The 7,366-nt window shown below is 47.8% G+C and overlaps 1 protein-coding gene across 1 annotated transcript in view; it reads left to right on the forward strand.

Moving 5' to 3' along the window:
• The first annotated feature begins 2,122 nt into the window (after nucleotides 1-2,122).
• Nucleotides 2,123-7,366, forward strand: part of LOC116970737 (versican core protein-like) — a 153,303-nt gene continuing 148,059 nt past the window's right edge. The window contains exon 1 of the mRNA XM_033017213.1: nucleotides 2,123-3,047. The gene's annotated coding sequence lies outside the window, so the exon portion shown is untranslated. The remainder of the gene's footprint in view (nucleotides 3,048-7,366) is intronic.

Here is a 7,366-nt window from a genome sequence, read left to right on the forward strand (position 1 = left end):
TAACACCACCTACATCGTGGTGGCCAATTAACCCATAAACCACCAACAGGAAACCCACCGGAGAACATGTAAACCTCACGCACAGACAGCAGAGAAGGTTAGGGAGCTGGAGCTGGAGCTGGCAGCATCGGCCGTAGTCCCATCCCGACACATGACCAAGAATCACCACCCCCCTCCTCCCTCTCCCTCCCCTCCCCATCCAACCGTGAGATCGGTGATATATACAAAAATGCTGGAGTCGTTGAAAGGAACAGGATAGAAGGAATGGGTGACGTTTCGGGTCGAGACCCTTCTTCAGACTTCGTCACCATTCCTTCTATCCAGAGATGCTGCCTGGCCCGCTGTGTTACTCCAGCATTTTGTGTCCACCAGCATCTGCAGTTCCTTCCTCTTCAATCGTGAGATCGGTGCCCGGCATCGCGTCTCCAAAAGGAGAACGTTTTCCCATTCGTCCCATCTCCAAACCGCAATCACTTCCTCTGTCCCTTCCAATTCTGAACGGTCACTACTCTATTCCAAAGATCGCTCCGCTATAGGATCTTTGCTCGATTCCACCAAATCCAGAATAAAGGCTATACTCGCTTCTTCGCTCGAAACCCAAAAGCGTAACCCTGTTAACCCTAAACCCCGCTCTTCGTCCCGACACTCAATTTAGATCACCCCCCCCCCCCCCAGCACCTCAAAACGTTAAACCAAGAAGATACTCATTACGTGTAGGAAGGAACTGCAGATGCTGGTTTAAACCGAAGATAGACACCAAAAGCTGGAGTAACTCAGCGGGACAGGCAGCATCTCTGAAAAGGGGACTCATCCCGAAACGCTACATGTTCCTTCTCTCCAGAGCCCGCTGAGTCACTCCAGCTTTTTGTCTCTATCTTTGATCCAGCTTCTATCCCTCCCCACTTATTTCGACTCTAATTCTAAAGGGGGAGGGGATGCTGTTTTGGATAATCTCCAAGCACAGATTACAGTTCCCGATAAACCGTGACACATCCCAACTCAATTCAAACGCTGGTAGACAAAAATGCTGGAGAAACTCAGCGGGTGCAGCAGCATCTATGGAGCGGAGGAAATAGGCAACGTTTCGTCCCGAAACGTTGCCTATTTCCTTCGCTCCATAGATGCTGCTGCACCCGCTGAGCTTCTCCAGCATTTTTTGTCTACCTTCGATTTTCCAGCATCTGCAGTTCCTTCTTAAAACAATTCAAACGCTTGTCTCCGGAGTATCGTCGTGCTAGCTGGGTCTGCGGCTTTAATGCAGTTTGCAACCTCTATAGGTTGTCCTGAAATCCTTTACCTCCAGAGTGAAGCTCGTGTTGAAAACGTGGCGTGGACCTTGCTTTAATATAGTTGCCTGGGAATGATTTCCAATGTGTTTTGAGTGCACGATGCTCTTTGCAAAATCTCAGCGTTGTATCTCCGGCAGGGAGTCCATGAGTTTGTAGCGGAGCCGAATGCGGAGGTGTGTGTGTGTGTGTGTGTGTGTGTGTGTGTGTGTGCGCTTGTAACAGCTTCACAGCAGTGGCTGGTGTATTAGGTGAAGTTCTCTGGGGGAAGGTTCTCTTTTTACCATTGAAACGTGCACACACTATTGTGGTTTAAGAAACACGAGCGGGTGTTAACAGTAATTAAAGGGACACAAATGATGTTTGCGAGATTCGGTTGGGCGATTTATTTCAAAAGGGGGTGTGCGGTCTGCTTGCTGATAATTTACCACCCCAGTCTAGGGCGAACCGTATGCAATATAGTTTAGTGCTTCCAGGGAAAAGAATCAGCTCCGGTGGTTGTCCTTGATTGTCAACACTCAGTGTGCAATTGGAATCCTAGTCCCAACCCCACTCTCATTGTTTAAGACAGGCCACATGTAATTTGGGATATCGTGCTTTTTCAAAAAACGCCCAAGGTAAATGATTCCTAGGAAACGCTTCTAAACACCAGCCGATTATGCTCTGCCAATTAGCAATCTAGATGAAGGGTCCCGATCCGAAATGCCGACTGACTACCCTCTACAGATGCTGCTTTAAGTTTCTGCACCCGCTCTCCCCCCTTTATTTGCTGCAGATTCCAGCATCCGCAGTCTCCTTGTGCTGGCCATTGATGCATATCAGGCAGGCACAGCGCGTTTTTAACTTCACAAGCTCGCTTCCCCATTGTTCTGCCTTCGGGTTTTACACGGCTGTGGCCAGTTAACTTGGAAAGTGGGACCCTCGGTCACACCGAGCGGACTGCTTGACGATAACTCGACAATAGCCGGATTCCGCCCTGTAGGTACTTGCTGGGAAGCACCGGCTCCTTTGAACGAGATGAGAAGTCTGGAGGCGGGGGCTGTGTGAGGAGCTGATACTAAATTCTCACTAAACCCCACACAAGAGGTTCAGTGAAGCCTCTCGCACGCACCAAGCAATAGCAACTGCTTCCTGTGTACCTGCACTCCCGGCTATTTGCGGGCAGTCAGCCTTGTCACGTCAAACCACACCGATGGCTATAAATAGTGCCCCCTTTTTCATTCATTTAAACAAATCTTTGAGGAAACGATAGGCCAGATGCATTTCATCAAAGATCAGATATATCAAAGAGATCTCTTCACGGGACGACGTGGCTCAGCGGTTTAAGAAACTGTAGACTTCATGTGGTAGACATTGTCCTTTTAAGGGTTAAACGCAGTCGTGGGAGTCTTTTCATCAATTGGCTCTCGGTAATTCATCAGAGATTCAAATGTCCTTTTTTTTTTCCGGCAACCCAGCCCCCGAAGTTGTGGGGGCTCCTCCTCTGATGCTGACGGAATAATGATAGGTGTCAAATCCGCATTTGAACTTGCAGCAATTTAGATTTGTGCTTCTTTTCTCCCCTCCGGTTGAGAACAGACACTGTGGGACACGGTTACACGCTGTAACAGGAGGGGTCTTTAAAGAGCCACCGGGAAACAGAGCCCGGGCTACAGTCAGTCGACTCTTGACTTCTCAACGACGGGAACTACTGCAATATTGGTCGTGGGACTATAAATCACGTTTTGTAAGGACTGCCTCATGTGCTCGGCCTCTTGAGAGGTAAGGTCGATTTTCTGTTTGAATAACCCTATTAAAACTAATTTCAGCACTGCGGTCTATGCTTAATTGGCGAGAAAAAACCCCCTCTATAATAGAGGGTTGACAAAGACTTCCAGGCATGTCAGAAAGCTGAAAGGTTGGAAGTGTTCAGAGATAAGGATTTAAAGGGGGGATGTGAATAGAAGGGACGTGAGAGACGGGAGGAATGCAAGGATCAGACTGACAGGGTAGGGACTGGTGAAGGAAAGAGTAGGGAAACAAATCCGTGCAAAACGACAATGTATGGATGGGGAACGTGGGAAGTAGGAGCTGTGGGCAATGTTAGTGGATGCGCCGGGGACTGAGTGTGTGTGTGTGTGTTGGTGTGTGTGTGGGTGTGTGTGTGTGTTACACAAGGTTGTGTGTGTGTGTGTGTGTGTGTGTTACACAAGGTTGTGTGTGTGTGTGTGAGTGAGAGTGTGTGTGTGTGTGTGTGTGTGTGAGTGTGAGTGTGTGTGTTACACAAGGTGGTGTGTGTGTGTGTGTGTGCGCGCGCTTTTGACTCTCCTGTTTGAAAGTGTATGACTCTGTGAAAGGAATAGATTTATGGGGTGCGAGAGTAACTTGCATTTGATGCATGCGGTGCGAATGCGCGCGTCTGCACCGAGTGCATAAGGTGAGTGAGTGGGTTGAGTGAGCGCATGTTTTTGTGGCTTGGGCATAGGTGAACAAAAAAAGTTTTGCATCCATCCAATGTACGTGAGTGTGCGACCGTGGTGGCGGCGGGCGGGCGGATGCAGGGAACTTTAACGGAGGGCGCTGTAATTAAGTACAGCCATGTATTACGCGTGTAAGGGAAGAAGGAGAATTGCAAAGGTATCGTTCATTGCATTGAATGCATTACATGTGTGCATCGTGCATCCATTACTTGTGCGGTCCTGTAGACGCGGAGGCGAGGCAAGTTCCTGGATAGCATAGACTCTGGTCGGAGTCACTTGGGGGGTGGGTGGGGGGAGAGAACATGCAAACGCATCGCTGGTAGGTGCAGGAACGCCGAATCCGGGAAGAGAAACTCTCTACAGCAGAAGTTTTCAGCGGGTTAAGCAGACCCCCACAGCAAACTATATTGGTGATCCGACAAAAAAAAACAAAATGCTCCTTTCAACACAACTGCATTGTTTAACTTTCGGGACACGGATGGCAGGGACACGGGCGAATTAAACACCTCGTATTAAAATCATCTTGGCAAATGGCTATCTGTGTTGGCGCACACGCGGTTTCTGGTGGCAACAGAAATTAGAACAGAATACACTATGCGAATGTGAAATCCGTTTCAAATAAATCATTTTTGTTCAAATTGGGGGACGGGCTGAATGAACAAAAGACTGTTGGGCGGATTGTATCCCCCCCCCTCCACCACCCCTTTAGTTTGTTAAATGTGCGACTCCAACAGGATATACAGAGGGAGGTATCAAATTCTACAATAAAACGTTATTTAGCATTATTTCGGGAAACTTTCCCCAGACGGAGCCGACCCACAATTAGCCAGAGCTGGCGAGGAACAGGGGGACCCGGTTCAGCTGCAAGACTTAGAATCAATTCAACGCTTCTCACCCATCAACGTCAGGGGTTTGGCTGTGGAAATTAGTACAGGGGTTTTGTGGGGCAAATAAATGTTGCTCCGAGCATTTGTCCTCATCTTCACTTGGATGTGGCATCAGTTCGCCTGCTAACACTCGGCGTGTGTGTAATATCTGGGGAATGGAGTCAAACTCGGAGCCGTGTCCACTTTCTCAAATGCTCTCTCTCATTCTGTGGAACAATGTCTTGCTGACATCCAGACAACTCTGAAGGGGAGGGAGGGGGGAGGGAGGAGAGAGGGGGGGAGGGAGGGAGGGGAGAGGGGGTGGAGTGGTAAGGAGAAGGGGGGGGGGGGGGGGGGGGGTCAGCGAAAGCGGGTACAATTTCCATTAGAATGCATATCAACATTAAAAGAGCACAAAACCAGCCTCCTAGGCAGCAATGGACAGGACTTTTAATAAGAATCTCCAGCACAAGCAAGGCTCATTGAAACAAAAAGCGGTTTCTTTGTGTAACTTGGTTACTGAAAGTCTCGCAAGATTCGTTCAGCAAAGTTTTCTCCTCCGGTGCTGTTGATTGGGCGTGAGTGAGTGAGCTGGGCAGGCAGGCAGGCGCTGGTTTGTATATAGGACATCAGTCCTCAGATGCCTTTTGCTAACTAGATCATGTCCTGGGATTTTGCTGGGGGCAGGTTAGGGTATACTGCCCCCTTTGGGCAATGCGCCGCAACTACCGCTGTACTCTGGACCCTATTGTACATTTTCATACAGGATCCCTGAGCACTCGTTCTTGATATGTAGTACTTTAAAATGGTTTATTCTGAATTATTTTGTCCCAAATGCTCAATGATACAAATGCTTTGCAAAGTGCGTGGGACACTGAGGCTATGGAATCGCAGAGTAAATGGTTTCTCCACATAGACTGGGTGCAACTCCAGAGCCAACAATATCATGGGAGACCCCATCCACCCCTGCAACGGACTGTTCCAGCTGCTACGGTCAGGCAAACGCCTCCGTTGCCATGCTGTGAGAACGGAGAGGTTGAGAAGGAGTTTCTTCCCAGAGGCCATTCGGACTGTAAACGCCTATCTCACCAGGGACTAACTCTACTGAACGTTTTTCCTTCCATTATTTATTATGTAAAAGAATATGTGTGTTATGATTGTGTTTATAGTTTGTTTTTGGTTGTTTGTCTTTTTGCACAAAGTCCGCGAGCATTGCCACTTTCATTTCACTGCACATCTCGTATGTGTATGTGACAAATAAACTTGTCTTGACTTGACCCTATGTTATGTACCCATTGCTGTTGGCATAGATGGGAGAAATATTCCTTCGGTGCCAACAGCTCGCTGAGTTTCTCCACCAGTGTTACTTTTGTGCAGTGGGAATCTCACGCTGCTTTGTCCAACGGGGCAGGGGGATGAATCAAATGTAATGGTGGTTATTGCAAAGCCTTTGATGAAGCCAAGTCGAGTTTTATCGTCGTATGCATAACATAGAAACATAGAAAATAGGTGCAGGAGTAGGCCATTCGGCCCTTCGAGCCTGCACCGCCATTCAATATGATCATGGCTGATCATCCAACTCAGTATCCTGTACCTGCCTTCTCTCCATACCCCCTGATCCCTTTAGACACATCTAACTCCCTCTTAAATATAGCCAATGAACTGGCCTCAACTACCTTCTGTGGCAGAGAATTCCACAGATTCACCACTCTCTGTGTGAAAAATGTTTTTCTCATCTCGGTCCTAAAAGATTTCCCCTTTATCCTTAAACTGTGACCCCTTGTTCTGGACTTCCCCAACATCGGGAACAATCTTCCTGCATCTAGCCTGTCCAAGCCCTTAAGAATGTTGTAAGTTTCTATAAGATCCCCCCTCAATCTTCTAAATTCTAGCGAGTACAAGGCGAGTCTATCCAGTCTTTCTTCATATGAAAGTCCTGACATCCCAGGAATCAGTCTGGTGAACCTTCTCTGTACTCCCTCTGTGGCAACAATGTCTTTCCTCAGATTTGGAGACCAAAACTGTACGCAATACTCCAGATGAGGTCTCACTAAGACCCTGTACAACTGCAGTAGAACCTCCCTGCTCCTATACTCAAATCCTTTTGCTATAAGCAGGGTGAGGTGCAGGTACAATGACAATCTTACTTGCAGCAACTTCTCCACAGGCACATGGAGTTGCAGCAACTTCTTCACAGGCACATGGAGTTGCAGACCACACACAAAACATAAATTATATATAAATGACACATCAATTATATGCAGTGAAAATAAAAAAGACATGGGTGTTGGGGGTTATGGGGAGAAGGCAGGATAATTGGGTTAGGAGGGAGAGATAGATCAGCCATGATTGAATGGTGGAGTAAACTTGATGGGCTGAATGGCCGAATTCTTCTCCTATCACTTTTGACCTTATGACAAGGCAAAAATATGACTTTAGTGCAAAATACAATAGACAACAAGGCCACGGTGGTACAAGAGGTGGTCTCTAGTGTTCTGTTGCTGAGATGAGTTTTGGATCTCTTCAAGAATCTGACAGTTGTAGGAAAGTAGCTGTTGCCAAACTTTGTGGCATTGAGACTTCAAGCTTCTGAACCTCCTGCCCGATGGTAGAGGCAAGAAGACGGCATGGCTCAGATGGTGGGTGATCCTTGATGATAGATGTTGTCTTCTTGCAGCACACATCATGCAGGTAGATGCTTTCAATGATGGGGTGGGCTGTGGCCATAATGGACTAGACTGAGTCCACTGCTCTC

The sequence above is a fragment of the Amblyraja radiata genome, chromosome 3 (genome assembly GCF_010909765.2).
Source record: "Amblyraja radiata isolate CabotCenter1 chromosome 3, sAmbRad1.1.pri, whole genome shotgun sequence".
Classification (NCBI taxonomy): domain Eukaryota; kingdom Metazoa; phylum Chordata; class Chondrichthyes; order Rajiformes; family Rajidae; genus Amblyraja; species Amblyraja radiata.